Raw genomic sequence first — 17,722 nt, forward strand, 5'->3', positions numbered from 1 at the left:
CCTAATGACAGAGTTTGGCAGTTTTACCTTTAAGAATTAGCTTGGTGGTAAATGATATAGCAAATGTTAAGCACTCACCACATACACATACAGTCATTTGCCTTCCATTCTTTACTTCATCTCTTCATAGAAGTTACTTCACAGTTTGCAACTCTTCTTTGGCACCTTAAAATGTGTAAGTACAACAAGGTACATAGTTAAAACATTTTTTTTTTAAAGAAAGCTGATATTAAAGTACATTGAAATAAATTCATTTCTAAAACTTCTAATCTGAAGTAACATCAGTATTCTGTTTTTAAAACAAATGAATGTATGTTAAATATAAAATAATTAAAATTATCATTAATTGTGAAAATACTTATATCCTTTAATATAAATAGTGCCAAATATCTAAATTTCAAAAATTCTTTAGGTACAGCTTTAGCCTATGCACAGTATACACCATATGGACTGCTTGTGATTGAGAATCTGCAATATGCAAAGGATTTGTTATTCCAAGCCAAGGTTTAATCATATCCTTTATCTCATATCTAAAGAGCCTATATTTATCTTTATTTTTTGTACCTTTAATTTTGTATCTGATTAAGAATTACAAAGGAGAAAGTCAAAACCACCATACCCCAAGCTAACAAAATTTGTCAAGTTGGGATAATGAAGCTGCAACTGTAGTTGCTGAAAGGGCTTATTGTACATGTCGCCTAAAGGCCAGTTTTAAATACTTCGGGATTAGTGGTGTGGATTCAGTACCCTTTATGAATTCTATTACCAATAATACCTTATGCTTCCCACCAGTGTTTAACTATACTGAGCACAGACAAATGCTCCTGTGTTCTAACCCCTGCTTGAAACCAGCTTTCTATGACTTCCAGCATACAGATGAACTTTTCCCTGGCTTCAGAATGAGTCTACTCCTCCCAACCCTGAGACATATCAGACCAGGATGGTCAATACCCATTTACCCATCTGTATTAGCAACAAGACTTCTCACAGTGAAGGCTCATTAAGATTTACGAAGTCTCTATATTTGGGTTGACATTCCTAAGATTTATTTTTATTTTTAAATTGCCTCAGGCAAGGAGAAATGAATTTTGGCCACTCTTCCTTTAGGGGTGTTAGCTGAGCTTAGTCTTTTAGGCTCAGGCCCACAGTGAGTTAGTCTAAACTTAGTGACTGGTACTGGGTATCTGGTGACCTGGTGAATACCCTTTCTCCTAGCTTTGCTTGCTTTTGCAGTCTGCTAAGTGGGAATCATAACACACATCTCCCAGGGCCTTTTCACCTTACAGAAATGCAATCTTCATGGAATAATGTCTGAAAGGATATGCTACGGCTTATAACAGTGCCACTACAAATGATGATACATTTCTTCCTTTTCCTGGATCAGTATGCCCAAATAAGGCTACATCACTAATTTCCTTGCAAATGTGTGCCCCATTAAAAAGTATCCCTATGCATGGCTAAATTTGAAGGACTTTACCTTCCCTTACAAAATCGTTAAATGTTCATCGGAACATTGATTCTATTCCGTTTCTCGAAATATCACAGAAACCTTCAAGTCAAAGAATGGATGGTCACACTTCCCCTTTTAACTATTTTTTTTCTAGATGCCTCTCTACGTGTGTGCCCTTTAATTTTTAAAGATCTTTTTTTTTTTTTTTTTTGTAACCTGGGATCGGGGTGGGGAGGGGGGGTGGGGATTAAAAATCTCGTCCGGCGTTTTGGTGCCCACTTCTTTGTCTGGGAAGCCGAGGGCTGGAATTCCGTTCGGACGGCCCCTTAAAGACCCAGACAGGGGACGCCTCTGGTTTCAGCAGCTTACTCGGGGAGTTATTGATTGCAGGCAGCAACAATCCCTCCGGGTGATTTGGGTGGAAAGTGAATCCGCGCTGGCTGGGCGTTCTCAGAGGCGCAACAGCCGCAACGCCATCCAATTATTGCCGGTCGTCCCCTCCAACACCGCTCTCCACCTCCAGACTCCGCTCCCTGCCCAGCGCCACTTCCCCCCACCCACTTTTCTCAGAGCGGACCGACCTACCTATTCCTTCTCAGCCCGTCTCCGCTTCCCCCCCACCCACTTTCCTTGGTGCGGACGGAGCCGAGGGGGCGGGGGCTCCCTCCCGGGAGCGTTTCTAGAGCTCGGAGGCAGCTAGTAGGGGGTGAGTGCGCCACGTGCGTGCGCCACGGGCGCGGAGGAGGCGGGCTCGGGGCCCTGCGGGGCCTGCGGCCCGGTGCGCGCCCGGTGCGCGGAGGGGGGCGCGCTGTCCTGGCGGGGAGAGTGGCGGCGTGTGTCTCGCGGGCGCTGCCACGGCTTGGGGGTGGGGGGGTGCGGGGGGGGAGCGGCTGGGGGTCCGGCGGAGAGGCCGCGTGCAGGGCCGTGGAGGATGGGAGGAGGGCGCAGCGGTGGTGGGTGGGCCCTGGGAACGCTCGGTGGCGGAGTCGGGGAGTCGCCCCTGCTCGCCTGGTTTGGGGATCTTTGGGAATATTCCCTCTCGGTTGGCGAAAGACGCCCGCGGAGCGCCGGGGAGGAGTCCGAGCCCGGCGCCCGGGGCGCCCACCTCCGCGCGGTGCACAAAGCGCTGGCACGGCCGCCGGGGCTCGGAGCGCTCTGCGCGCCCGGGGGCACCGCGTGGCGGGCGCAGCTCCGGCCGCCGCCCCTGTCCCGCCGCTCGGCCGTGTTTGTCACCTGACGGAGCCTTAGGAGAGGACGCGGGTCCCCGAGCTGGACTGTGTAGCCCAGCCTCTGAGGGGCTACGCGATCATTTATTTAACCGCTGGGTCTGGGAGTTAAGCTGCCACGGGGGGATACGTGCGCGTCTTGGTGAGGGACAGGCCACAAACTACACGACAGTTGGGATACGAGGGAGAAAAGACACAGAACCCCCCCCCCCCCCAACTTCCTTTCCCTTTCCATCCCCTTTCTCTGCCGGCACGTGAGAACAGTGCCGGGATCTCTTGCAAAAATGCCATCCCGAAAAGCAAATGCCTGGGCTGCTGCTTTGATCTGCCCAGTGGAGCTGAACCAAGGGCGCCCAGAGTGGCGGGAAGACCCATGCTCCTAAGGCACTGTCCAGTACTCGGCTGAATAAATCAAAGGTGCAAAGTGTTTGTATTGTCCTGCTCTTGAAGCTAGAAGCTGCTACCAATATGGTAGCCGCTCCCCCCCACCCCCTATGGCTCTTTAAATTTAAGCTTATTAGAATTATGGCAAATTCAAAATTCAGTTCCCCAGTTATCCTGGCCACATTTCAAGTGTTCAATAGCCACAGGCGCCTGATGGCTACCTTATTTGACTGCGAGATGCTGAACGTTGCCATCATTGCATAAAGTTCTATTGGAATGTGCTGCTCTGGAGTTTTAAATGAATGCTGGTTAAAAAAAAAGAAGAAGAAAAAGAAAGAAAGAAAGAATCTGCTTTGTGATACCAGCCAAATTTTAGGACACTCTTGGCATTTGCATTTCCTGGCACAAGTGTGGAAAGTTTTAAAGTCAGAATTTCCGTATCTTCCTGCTGAGAGAGGTCTTAGGGAACATTCAACACAAGCACCTAATTTCTGTTTTTACAGGGAAGACAAGTGGGGCCCAGAGAAGTTAACAGATGCACCTCCAAATCATGCCATAAATTTAAAAGGAAGATAAGGTCAAGGTACAGGGTCTATCTACTACTACACTTTGTGCCCCATCAAGGCACCTTGCCTGGGGCTGCCTAGGCAAGTTAACCCCACAGGAAGGTGGCCTGGCCCAAGATTTTCCACAGGAGTACCCGTTTTACAAGAGAAAATACTTCCAAGCATTCTTCTAGGAAGAGATTCTAATAAAGAATAAGGTGTGTAGGAAATAACACTGTCTCCCAAACTAAAAATGTATTATTGGTAGCTTCATAGATTCATATCATGTCTTAAAGAGACTGGTTGGGATAACATTGTTCCTTATTTATACTTACAATACTCTGAGGAAGTGGCATTATCCTTTTTTTTTTTTTTTTTTTGGCATTATCCTTTTAAAGTAAGAGCTAAAAAGCATTCGAGGCCAGGGAGAAAAAAATATTACATAAGGTGAGAATTGTTAGTAAAGCATAATCTTCCCCAAATTTGATCAGTTACAAGGTATAGAACCTCCCTTTGCCTCAGTTTCCTCATCTGTAAAATGTGGAACATAAAGTGCTACTCCTAAAACTTTGTTAGGAAGATTAAAGGAGCCACTCAACATAAAGCACAAGGCTGGGAAATTGGTAAACTGTAGTAAAACACATTCTTATTTTCCTGCAAAGAGTTTCTACCTCTACACTATTAAGTTCCATGTTCACCCACACAGGAGCTGACAGAGCAGCGAAAGCTGGAGAAGTAGATCATCAGAGGGGTGGGAATTGGTTCAGGATGAGAGCTTTATGTTTAAGAGGTAGAAATCTCTTCAATCCTAAAATTCCCTGACTGAATGGGTATGGGTGGTCTTATTTCTCTTTCACAGGCATGGTGTCTCTAGTATACCTCGAGACTTTCATTGTCTTAATTTATTATTTTTTTGTCTTGAGGGATGCTTCTTCATACTTGTTAGCTGCTTGGTTGTTGAAAAGGCACTGGAAACTCCAAGTCCATCCTCTTTCACCCTGGTTGACCTTTGGAATGCTGTTGTCAGCCAAGAAGACATTGATATCTTCAGTCTCCTGCTAGCTTGAATTCTTTAGGGCAGAGCCTGCTCAGATTATCTCCTGATGTCATTCCAAATGTCTGATGGCCATCTATGGCAACGGGGCTGGGCTGAGGCCTGCCAGGAAGGGGGAGCCCATGGAATGCTTAATGGAGCATTCTGGTCAAGAGGGACCTAGAGGTTGTTCTCTGTTGGATGCATGATCAACATTACAACTATGTCTAGGGCACTGTTTGCTGGTTCTTGCAAAACAGAAGCTATAGACTTTTTTTTTTTTTTTTTTTTTTGGTTTTAATAAAGTCCCCCTTGGGACGTGTATGATTTCTATTGATTTAAATTTGTGTAAATATGTGTTACAGGAAAAACGGACTCAGAAAGTGTTAACAAACAATTTATATCTGGTATTCCTATTCCTGCTAACTCTCCTCAGTAAGAACACCAAAATAAGGTAAAGAAATTTAGAAAGGAGAGAATAAAGCCACCACACCACAAAATGTACCTTGTTTTCTTTATCTCTGTAGGTAATTTTCCAAATGATGGTATTCTACTTAGTTGAGAACTTACAAAATTACTTCTAAAATATTTTATTTATAACCTAAAATTATAAACCAAGAAAAATAATACAAATTTTATTTTTTTAAGAAGGAAGGATCATGCATAGATTTATGTGTTTCCCATACATACTAAATTTGAAAACAAGGAGGTGCGTAATTATATCCATATTCTAATTTACCAGGAAAAAGAAAGAATTAATTTTCATTGCTTGAGATGAATTCTCCCTAAATTGGGGATTCCTGGGTGGCTCAGTGGTTTGGGGCCTGCCTTCAGCCCAGGATGCCATCCTGGAGTCCTGAGATTGGGTCCCACATCAGGCTCCCTGCATGGAGCCTGCTTCTTCCTCTGCCTGTGTCTCTGCCTCTGTCTCTCTCTCTCTCTCTCTCTCATGAATAAATAAATAAAATCTTAAAAAAAATCTCCCTAAATTATTTTGGAATATGATCAGAATTAAAAGTAAAATGCAGTAAAACTTTTTAAATTTAAGTCAGGAATGAAAACTGGTCTGATTTACCAATATATACTAGTTCACTGAGTCAAAGACCCAAACCAAGGAGGTCTGATTTTCTCTCTCTATATATATATATATAATTTTTTTACTAAATTTGTAGTTAGATATTTCTATGTGAATATTCATATTTGTAATACAAGGGTTCTGTCGTATATGTGCAAAAATAATATTACCTTATTAGAATGAGAGTTGAAATAAAATAGTTTTGAAGTGCATAATATTTAATGGCCAGCCAGTCATTATTCGTTAGTCTTGTATTAACAGCTTTAACTAATTTAATTGTATTAACTGCTTTATAAACTTTTTTCTTTTTATCCAAACAACCTTTCAGACAGGCACTACAATTCTCCCCATTTTATAGATTTTAAAAACTAAAGCTTAGAGAGGCGACGTGACCTGCCCAGCGTCTAATAACCCCTAGGTGCCAAAGGACGCGAAGCTAGGTTTGTTTGTTTCCAGCTGATGCCCTTGGCTATGATGCTGTGTTGCTTCCTTAGACTCATGACCTTTGCTCCCTTATAAGGATGATATCAGGAGGTGATATAATTGATATTTTTCCACCCACCAGAAAATATTTTAGAAATACGTGTCTAAATGTGTGTCATCCTCTTCAGGGTAGACAGCTTAGGAGGTTAATTGCTTATTTCAGTAATAATGTCCTTGCACAGATCTCTAGAAATCTTAGGAATTTGCTATTCAATCTTAACAGTTTGTTGGCAGATCATTATTATTAAGGATGAATTTGCTGGTGAAACTAAATTCAAACCAAATGTAGTGAAAAGGTGCTTAATGGAAACTGTGATGTGATTATAAAGCAACAGATTATTTGATATCTGGTGCATAAATTGGCATTAATTGCAGATACAAAAGGGGAATTTCAAGGGTATTCTGATGTGAATGTGTAGCCATTAAGGAGACATTTTGGCAAGTAATATAAATTTTTAAAAAGTTAGTTTCATTAATTAAAAGTTATATATCATGTATGAATGTCATGGGAAATATCTTTGCAAAGAATATACAAGAGGCAGGGAAGGGTATGTCAGAGACCCTGGATTAGAATCCAAGCTCAGACACCATAATAACCATTTGACCTTAATTTTTGAAATGTACTTATTATAAAATAGAGAATGTGGCAGGACCTATACAGGATGATAATTTTCCTGGGAGGAGGACATGAAATTGTACTTCTATAGTCACCGAGTGCCTGGCATGTAGAAAATGCTCAGTAAATGTTAGCTAACATTTTACTATTTCACTTTTAAGGACTACCCCATGTTCCCGGAAGACATCTCCATGTCTCATTTATCTGACAATATTTTAGAAGTTGTTTCCTTTTCCATCAGCTTCCATGCTTCAAAGCAGTTTTTATTTCATAATAGAGTTTTTTATATTTGAAATAAATATAAAATATTTAGGATAACATGCAGATTAAACTAATGTATACTATGCAAGAAATATTACATTCTGAGGTTGCCAATTTATATTATCCTTGTCAGTGTTCCATATTTTTTTTCAGAGAAAGATTTTTTGTGTGTTCATATTTGATTTTATCAGACTTATGAAAGTAATTATATATCCATTTGCTCAGAATAAGGCTCCAAGATTTTATTTTTTTGGTTATGTCAGACATCTTCTAAATTGCTTATTGATCACATAATCTTACACTTAAATTTAAGGAACCTTCACATAAATATACAGAAGTTGTGCCTTTTATTAAATCTGAATTTTTAAGTCTTCTTAAATCAATATTATCTGTGTGGTATAGGCAAAATTGTAAGGTTGCTGAAGCTTGTCTTTGTGTCATCAGCCTCCCTAGACTCACCTTCAACTTGTCCTTCTTTCACTCTGGCATGCACCACTCACCCAGCAGCAATTTTTAAAATCAATAATAGCTCTTTATTGAGTGTCTCTGTCTCCTCACAGCCTTTCACTGATGTGACTGACCCACAAGGTCCTATCATTCCTCAGCAGCCTCTTTATGTTCCAGAATTCTCTTGGACTATGTTCTATCAGAGGAGCCAGTCACTGCAACAGTTTACTTCATGACGCAGTGTCAATGTGTTACTCCTTTAAATGAACTTCTCTTCAAAAGTTTTCTGAAAGGAGTTCATACATCAAAGGAGTATCTATGATTATACAAATTCTATAAGTTTCCTGCTCTGTTGGTCAAGAGGTGCTTTGGGGAGGAGACTTTCAGTGTGTCTCAGGTCCCTCTCATTGGCCAATGTGTATATGAGCCCTGGGTGCCAGTAAGTGAGCAGCCTGGCTCTTACTTGAAGAAGAAACTTTATGATTTTTGAAGAGATTGTGATTGGAAGACGAACTATCAGCAAAGTATCACGATGTTCCTTGAAAATTTGTCTACTTTAAAAAAATATATATAACACTTTAGTATCTGTTGTTCCAGTCTCCTTACTATTCCCATCTTGTATAGAAGGCACACAGTTGGGGATCCCTGGGTGGCGCAGTGGTTTGGCGCCTGCCTCTGGCCCAGGGCGCGATCCTGGAGACCCGGGATCGAATCCCACATCGGGCTCCCGGTGCATGGAGCCTGCTTCTCCCTCTGCCTGTGTCTCTGCCTCTCTCTCTCTCTATCATAAATAAAAAAAAAAAAAAAAAAAAAAAGGCGCACAGTTGCTGCATGTCCCCTGTGCCATAGCTACCATGTTGTCACTTGGTCTCCCTCTGTGTGCACTCCCTTCTACTCCCAAAAGCCATCAGAGGTATAATTAGTGATTATTTCTCCAGAAGTGTCTTGAGGGGGATATAAGAGCCCTGTGACGAGCATGTGTATTGCTTCCCGGATGAAGGTTAGAATTCGGAAGGGTTGGAGAGAGGTTCAGGGCTGGAGGGAAAAATGCATTTTGCCCTTTATCACCTCTGTGAAATCACGGATAAAGCATCATCCTGTGTGCAAAGATGGGCACATCAACATTTCCCAACTTTGGCATTAAACCTGTAAATATGGAGCATCCCTATCAAATGCAATGTACTACTTTATAGTCTGAAGAAATTCAGAGATGGAGAAATATGATTCTAAGTAAAAGATTTTGAACACTACTTAAATATGGGTAAGTAGGCAACATTCTACAATTTTCTTATGCCTTTTGACCCCTTTAGCAATAGTGAAATAGCTAATCAATAGATTTAATCCTGTCTCTTCCATTTCCTTTTCTTTTTCCTCCTTTCTTCCCTTTCTTTCTTCCTTCATCTTTTCTGCTCCATCTTCTCATTTTCAGTTGTAAATTTTTTATTTTCAGTTTTAAAGTCCGTAAAACCAAAAACACACAAACACACGACTGGTTATTAACAATTAGATTTTTTTCATGCTTTGTAAAGTTACATTTTCTATTTCAGAACCATAGGATATTAATAATTTTCTATTTATATGAATCACTCCAAAATAAAATACTGATAACAAGAGAGCTTATTTCTGAACGATTAAAGTGTGCTACAGATAATATGTTCATAGAAGAGTTTCTATGATTTTTTTTGGTTATTAATCACTATAATTACTCTGATTACAATGATGATTAACTCACAGCGAGTAAGGCTGTGTTGTTTATTTTCGAAGGATTTATGTCCATCCATCCACATGTTCCACACATTCTCACCTTCACCCTTTTGTAGCCGTGAGATTCTAGTTTGGGTAGCCTGTGGCCACAAAACAGCTCACACATAGAATAAAACCTGTGGTTTCCTCTTCATTATTGCTGTGCCATAGCCATCTAAACTCCCTGGGTCAGTGATGATCACTTGAGTTTCTAAAACTTGACTATATTTGCACATATATTCCTCATAACAAGCCCTCTCTATACTATTTTTTTTATTTTTCTGAAGAGTCAATTCAAACTATTGTTCATATTTAAAGCTGTTTTATTTAGTGCCTGAAACTCAAGTAGGACTTGAGAATGATTTTTGGCTTATTTCTAGTGTTGGGTGAACCTTATCTGCCAGTCTACATGAAAATAATTAAACTATTTAAGTGCAAGTATATCTGACAATAAATAAAAATAGAAATATAACTTCTGTAGCTATAACCATAGGCTTCCTTTGGTGTCCTAGGACTTGAGATCGCTGGGTGCTCATTTTCTTGCTACTGCAGAGTAGGAGAACTGACCTCCAGAAGAAGTGAAGGCTCTAGAGAGGACTGAACAATCTAGCACAGAGAACAGTTTACCAGAGGGCCTCAGATTCACTCAGACTTTAGCCCCACCTCAGATCCCCTAAGCAGCAACCTCAGGAATCTGCATCTAACTAGCTCCTTGGGTGTTTCTTATGTATATGTTGTTTGCAAGCCACTGCCTTAAGGGTGATCATAAAATCTGCGAAGTCTTCTTATTTCTTAACCTTAGGTTCGCTTCATTATTCGTTCCCTCACTCTCAACTCATCATAAGTTTTATGAAACTTTATATTAGTGAACACCAGTGAGAGGTCAGAATGATAAGAATCTTCCCATCGCTTGTCTTGGCTGGCACTGTAATAGACATGTCACATATATTCTGCCCATTGTGATTAGAAGACTGATTAAGCAATGGGAGGACCCAATTCTCTCAAATTTCTATATAGTTCTTCATTTCTAGATGTCTGAGAGGGAGTTGCTTATCTTTTCTTGGGTGAACTGTGTTCTTGGATCCCGGTATCTCACCAAAACCTGTAAAATGGGTTTCAGATCCAGTGACCTCTACAGGTAGTGACAACTGAGCTGAGAACGCGTTCATGCTTCAGTGACTGCCAGCTGTTTGTGAGCCTAGATTCCTGGCAACCAGGACTAGTCTCATTCAGAATCACTTAGGAAATGTGGCTTTACCCTAAAAAGACTTTCAATTACTACAAATATTCCTTAGGACCTCGATAATTACCTCTGCCTGCCGAGCAATCAGGTAGGGCCTTCGTGACATTGCCATCCCAGGCAACACGGGGATCCCTAATTCCCAGCCTTTTAACATCTCTGCGTGGCCAGCTGCTGCCATTAACCACTCTTGGATCTAGATATTTTTAACACTTCAGATTAGGGGTTCTCTGATGAACCTGTTTCTTGTTCCAACATTTTTCTGACACGAACAAACATGTTCTCAGGCTGGTTTACGGCAGCAAGTGTGGTGACTGTTTTTTTTTTTTTTTTTTTCATTTTTTAAACTATCCCATTTTATAAAACCAAAAACAGTAAATGACTTAAGTTTTTTTGTGTGTGTCAACTTAGCCTTATAATGTGTTCCGAAAAGTTCAAAGCCATGTGTGATAATGTAATTTTGAGGGTAAGACCTTTCATGTTTTGTTACCAGGGTATCCAAGTAGGAAAAATAAGGCTAGCTGGTCAGTAGTTTATTATAAAGTGATTTTGTTTCCCCCACTCATCTCACAGGCTAAAAACTGGTGTTAGTTTTAATTATTTGGAATGGTGCCAGAATGGTGGGCTTTTAGAGCAGTGGGGAGGGGACAGTGCATGCCAATGGAGACAGGAACCCACCCAATATTGTCCAGAATCCTTTTGGGACTTCACATGAAGCAAAAGAAACACCTTTTGTTGGATAAACACCTTCTAGACCTGCCTTTCCTATGATTTACACATAGCCCAGCGAAGAGTCACATCCCTTCAGTATCCTCCCAGAGATTACATGACTTGTTTCCAGTCACAAAATTACTGAGCAGTGAAATAATGATTACGACTCATAACTGCCTACTTCTGCTCTGGTGCTCTTCAGGCAGTACTCTTCAGGTCTAACGAGAAAATATTTAAGATCCTTCAAAGGCAGACAAGAGACAAGTCATTCACTTTCACTAATAATCCTTTGAGATGCAAGGAGATGACTGAATTTTTTGCACATTTTGCTTTGACACCTCTGTCTTCATAATTATTAGAAATGGATATTATTTACTGATTATTTTGCTTGAAATCGATTTGCATACTGTTATTGCATATTGTTAAATGGTTTGCTGATTAATAATGTTGATTTGGACCAAATGTAATACAATAAGCAAATACATTTGTGAATTTAGATATATTGTATAATTTAGTTGCCAAATGGTATCATAGAGCTGTTGGAGATTATTCTAGACTAATCCTGTGCAGGAAATTTCCTCCCATCGCCTACATCAGTGTTTTAAGCCCTCCCCCGCTTTTAAAAAATTCATTTGCTTGTTCATGTTTTAAAGCAAACACTTCTCACAGGCAAATACAGCTCCAAAGCTCAGGGTTAAGATAAATCCTTTTAAATTCAGAACATGGTAGTTATCTCCTAAATGATTTCTTTTCTAGAGGGTCAGAGAAGAATAAGATATTTAGATTGAATATATTTTCATGACATTGATTGAATCACTATGATGTGCAGCACTATCAGCAAATTATATTATAGCAATATAAAATATTAATATAATTAATAATTATTTGAATAAATATCAGATACTTATATTAATACCAGACTGTTGAGTCATAGAATTTCTGAACTGTTAGAAAACACTTGCTGATGAGGCCTCTGGGGACTAGAGAGGCTTTATAATTAACACACATACATATACACACACAGACACTAGTTAGTTTTTGAATCGGTTATGTGAACTGTTTACTATATTCTGTACTTAGGTAATGTATGTATGCTTATGCTTTGGTATATTTGGTGTTTTTAATTATTTTCAAATATTTCAAAAAAACTTTTCAACCTGAACTTTTCATTTATGCATTTATCTTCTAAACATATATGTTGCCATTGATTATTTTTTCTTGCTGCAGTTTCATACACAACATAAATATTTTCAGTTTGGAAATCAGGTTAATGGTAAAGAGAATCTAAAAATGAATTTATGCCATAGGTATTTAACGTGTTCATGTTCTTTTTCTAAAGCTACAGTTTAATATGCCTTTGATAAAATTGTATTTCTCTAATAAGATATTAAGTTTGGTGGCTGCAAACAGTTCCTCAATGAAATGTCACTCTCATTAATTTTCCATGTGCTCTTTTTTTACTTATAGTTTCATTGTCCACATGTTTAAAGTCTAACAGAGAAAAACATCACTGGATGTGAAGTTGGAGGACAGATCCAAGTCTACATCTACATCCTCATGTTGGTGACCTTGGGTAAATTTTATTTTTGTGCTTCCATTTCATTTTTTTTTTTAAATGAGTAGTTGAAAGCATCAAAGACTCTTTCCCACAATTCAAACACTACATGAGCTCAAAAGAAGATTTGATTGAAAGAAATGTGTGGGCATGATTACCTGGCTGCCTAGTATTTTCATGGTCACACACTTGTTACATACATCTGAAGTTCCTTTAAGGAAATTAACTCTTTGTAGGTGTGAGATATGGACATCAAGAGAAGTGGAATAAGTGGAAAAGGAAGGGGAAATAAGTTAATGACAAAGGAGGCATGGTGGGTGGTAGAAATGATTCCCTTTTTACTTCTTTATATCTATAGTCTAGTTATTCCTACTTGAAAACCTTACTGGCACCAGGTATTATCAACAGGGATGAGTAATATGTAATTTTTATCTTTACTGGGTTACATTTGGCCCACAGACAGTTGACAGCTGTCAGTCAGGTGGCTGGTCAATGAGGAGATACATTTAAAGCTGCCAAAGTATTTTTGTTTCTTTAAATACTTACAAGTAAACCATTTTAGCTGGAAGCTTCATGGTCTTGAAATGAAATAGATTGACATTCACAATATAATTTATTGAAGTTAGTTGCTGGGAGAATCAAGATTTTCCCTGTGCATATATGGGTAATCAAAATATTTTCAAATGTCTTTCTGAAAGAGGAGAATAATTAATTTTTTCCACTCTAAATAAGCCATTCTTAAGATATGAAGCTATATTGCAAATAATGCTTAAAATTTAAAAATATATTTTTAAATTAAACTTTTAGGGCACATGAGTCATTGCAACATTTAGTTGTAGTATCTAAGACTTATTAAAAGAAATCATTTCCATACATTGAGGGAGTTGGCATAGGTATTTTTGTGACACAAAAGTGAAGGTTTACTGGAAAGGACGAACATGTAGCTGCCAGTTGTCCTAGGAACTAAACTTCTCTTCATAATTACAAGGAAGAAATATGGAATTTTAGATTAAGCCCACAATTCAGGGCATGGTTAAAATGACAAATTTTGGTTATTCAGAAATATTTGGGCTATACCTAACATTGTTTCTAATAGGTTCAGTCACACTTAACATAATTCACAGGAGTCATAAAAAATAGGGTGGAAGAAGCTTTTGTAGGGTTTATATTGAGTGTCAATGACAAACAGTATAATAATTCTAACCGATAGTAACACACATAAAGACTTAACAAGTGTAATTCTAAAGTTGATGTAAGAGTGTGTGTTCAGTTTTGCAGTACTTATTTCTAATTTCTTATTTCTGATTATTTAGGAATATAGTATTTAACAGACCAGATAAATAACAAAATTATAAGTGCATACAGTATATATTCATTCTTTAAGAGACTAATGAAGTTACCTAAAAAATGCAGTGACCATGGTTACTTAGGTGACAGAAGCAATATAATGAAGATGACGGAATATCACAGAAATATAGCAGTTTGAAACCACAATATATTCCTTTTTTAAAAAATAGAATATACTTTAATTTTCTGAACCATATTCTACATGAAATGATTTATAATTAAAATCAGATTTGGGTTTTAATTATGTTTTAAAGATATATTTTTGGGTTGGCTGGATCATTTCTGGTAATTTTTCAAACCACAAATAGTTAATAATTTTAAACATCCTTTAAATCAGTCTAAAAGAGTATGTTACTTACAAATTTGTGGCTTATCGTTATTGATTTGATAATTGTTTTAGATGTAGTGGTCATTAAAAAAGTCAGATCTGATGATTTTCTTACTATACAACTATGTGTTAAGCATGTAGCTTGAAAATTTTTTATGAGATCATCAGAATAAAACAATTACCTCATAATATTAGTAATTTACATTGGCAGGAGCCTTTCTTTTCTTAAATACCAATTGTACCCCCCACAGTCCAGAAAATTGATTTTATGGCTAATAATTTATAGCCTTTTTGATCAGTGTATGCTGTGTGTCTTTTACATTCATTAGCCCATGTTGCTTGTGAATATGGAATTTGGTTGTTAAAATGGTTTCATATGTTTACTATGTATAGTCTTTAGCTTTGAGCTCCTTACTTGCTTAAATAAATGTTTTCAATTTGTATAATACAACAATTTGTAGAGAAATGCTGTGAAGCATAGTTAAAAGAATGAGCCCTTGAAATAGAATCACTTTTTAAAAATATATCCTGACATGTGGTCTTATTTTTCCATGTTTTGTATTAATTAAAATCCTATTCTGAAAAAATTATTTTTGCCTAAACTTTTGAATTCATGAAATAAAAATACCAAATATATAAATGTACTAATTTTGGAAATCAGTGATGTAAAAACATGCTTTAGTACTGTCTTGGTTGTTTATTCCAAAGATTTTTCTCCAAAGAAACTCTTTGTAAAGTAATGAGAAAATGTTGCTACTTTTAATTATTAAATACTCTGTGCAATCCATGTGTTTAAAAATGTATTATAAATAAAATTAATTTTATATTCTGTGTAATCATATTCCTGTCACATGCACACATAAAAAACACCAGCGCATGAAACATTTTAAAAGAGCATGTACCATTTCACATTTTTATTTAATTTACTAAAAAACCATTTTACTCAGGACAGATTATGACAGAATTAGATAAAAAATGATGAAATGATATTTGTGTGTTTACTTTAATAGTCTAATATCATATATGTAATTAATTCTTCATCTTTCAGATATCGGAATTAGTAGTGAAAGAAACCAACATTCAAAATAAAGAGTCTTTCCTATAAGACTTTTCTTAAATGTAAAAAATTGTCAAATGGTAACAGCTCTACTTTCTACAACAGGCAAACCTACTGTTGAGTTAGTTGGCTCTGATTCCAATGGTCTCATCAGCTTTCTGAATGTAGGTTCCTCAGCAGTGCCTCTTCCAAGATAACAAAATCAACTTTTAAAGATTAAAAAATATATTTTGGCAATTGAAACTCACCAGTGCCTTTCTGCTTCTCCAGGAAGTTGTACCCTTCAGCACCTGCTGAGGGCTTTGTTGTCCAAACCCTGACAGGTAAAAAAATTCCTGTAGAATAAAGCCAGACCAGCTGGCTTTGAAGAGAAACCCCCCAGTTTGGGCTGCGTTTGTCTCTCCTCCTTTTCTATGAAGACCCAGGCTTTCCCCCCTTGATCGTCAAGCCGTAAGATGCGTGATCCCTGTGCACAAGTGTCTGGCAGGCCGAGATGCACCTGTTCCTGTCACTCTGGGGTAAATTTAGCTGTAAAGGTATCACTGACAACCAGACCTTTGTCAGTGCTGGCAAAAGAACACAGAACTGCTTCCCTCCCCTCCCCCTTCCAAACCCCTATGCTGCTAGTTCAAATGGAAAATATCAAATTGGAAGTCTATCCAAAAATCATTCCTAAAAAATGAGATTGCTTTCATATGGTAAAAAAGTAAGTTTCCTCATTTCACGCAGACTTTAAAATTACATTTCCAAGAATAATCTTGGAACAAGACAAGTTTTTGTTCAATTAATTGTGGCTGGAAACTTTTTAATGGAAACATAGCACACACTTACTTCATTTCAGATTATTAAATTGTGTTAAGCATTAAAGTTAGTTGCCATTCTCTGCTGTAGCTCATTTGTTCTTTTCGATCCAGAGAAATATTAGAAGGTTAAAAATTATCACATAGGAGGGATTAATCATGCTACCAAAATTAGACTGTGTGTAGCTCCGAGAGACTGAATGTCAAAATTGTGTGCTCGTAGCCCTTAAACTATTGAAAATCTAGGACCCCACTACTACGTTTAAAATGACAGCTAATGTCTGTGGAAACCCTGGATGTGTAGAAGCTGGTAGAGCTAGAGTTCTCTTACTCTTTGACTAAGGTAAGGACATTTACCATTTATGCGATTTTTTTAGATTAATTTCTTTATTGACAGTTTGAGAACAATTCCTTTTGAAGGAAAATAGAGAGGCAGGCAGTGTTCATTGATATGTCTGATGTAAATATAGTAGTTAAGATATATAAAGTAGCCCAAGGAGTAATGTGTTTAGCCAAAGCATTCTGAGCTTCTGCTTTAATAATTATGATTTCTTAAGTGGTATTAGAAAGAGTTGTGCAAAGTACCTGTTCTACCATTTTATTGCTGTTTACAAGGTTTGGGTGTGATGAGAAAAAGAAATCTGGGTCAAAATAAAAAATGCTTTGTAAAATAAACAAAGTTCCTATTTACTTACTATGTATAAACAGCCACTCACCAAGCCTCATTTCTCCACAGGGCACCACTTTCAGATAAAAACATAGACCTGAATGGCATCATCCAGTATCCAAGGAAACCATGTAAGTACCTCTCTCACTGTGTACTTCTCTTATTCAGAGTTTAAAAGCTGGCTGAGTACTGAATAAGTGAGTGTTTTTATTTAATAATTATACGGGAGGTACTTTTTAGGAGCTTGCTAAAAAGAAACAGGTTCTTGATTGTTATGTGCGTCATAACAAAACCCTTATGTTTTCATCATATTTCATAAAATTATGTGTTTAGTCCCAACCTCTCTATCAATGCTCATTCTTAGGTACAAAACAGCTACTCAAAGTCATAATGAATTGAGAGTTTCAAACTTTTCCAGGACCCATTAGTGTCTGAGAAACAATGTTTCAGAGGCCTTATGCCAGGAGTAGTGACCTAATTGAATAAAACCTTTTTCAATTTTAAAAATCAAGAAAAAATCGATCGGAAAATGATATTTTGTTGGTAAAAATTTATGGCAGTTTATTTGGTTTTAGACTTCCTTGGGGAGTGAGCAAGTGAGCAAAAAGGTGAAGTTATGGATTTAAGCAATGCAAAGAATCTTGAAAACAAGAGTAATTTTTAAGATGGGAAAGTGTTTGGAGAAAGGGTTGGAAAGTTGGCATATTGTGTTCTTTCTCCCCCCCCCCCCCAAACTCATTAGTTTGTAGCTAAT

General features: G+C 38.0%; 1 protein-coding gene and 1 long non-coding RNA gene across 7 annotated transcripts in view; one reads left to right on the plus strand and one right to left on the minus strand.

Moving 5' to 3' along the window:
* MEF2C (myocyte enhancer factor 2C) overlaps positions 1 to 15,894 on the minus strand; it is a 170,522-nt gene extending 154,628 nt beyond the window's left edge. For 2 of the 3 annotated variants that reach the window (XM_055312838.1, XM_055312839.1), the window contains exons 1-2: positions 15,750 to 15,894; positions 79 to 165 (exon numbers count right to left, since the gene is read on the minus strand). The gene's annotated coding sequence lies outside the window, so the exon portion shown is untranslated. The remainder of the gene's footprint in view (positions 1 to 78; positions 166 to 15,749) is intronic. The other variant, XM_055312842.1, reaches the window with a different exon arrangement.
* LOC129501659 (uncharacterized) overlaps positions 1,997 to 17,722 on the plus strand; it is a 143,688-nt gene continuing 127,962 nt past the window's right edge. For 3 of the 4 annotated variants that reach the window (XR_008662779.1, XR_008662777.1, XR_008662780.1), the window contains exons 1-3: positions 1,997 to 2,156; positions 12,682 to 12,787; positions 17,038 to 17,099. This is a non-coding gene — a long non-coding RNA (uncharacterized LOC129501659). Of the gene's footprint in view, positions 2,157 to 12,681; positions 12,788 to 16,511; positions 16,645 to 17,037; positions 17,100 to 17,722 lie in introns of those variants that run through there. The other variant, XR_008662778.1, reaches the window with a different exon arrangement.

Source organism: Nyctereutes procyonoides, unplaced genomic scaffold, assembly GCF_905146905.1.
Source record: "Nyctereutes procyonoides isolate TBG_1078 unplaced genomic scaffold, NYPRO_anot_genome, whole genome shotgun sequence".
NCBI classification, from domain to species: domain Eukaryota; kingdom Metazoa; phylum Chordata; class Mammalia; order Carnivora; family Canidae; genus Nyctereutes; species Nyctereutes procyonoides.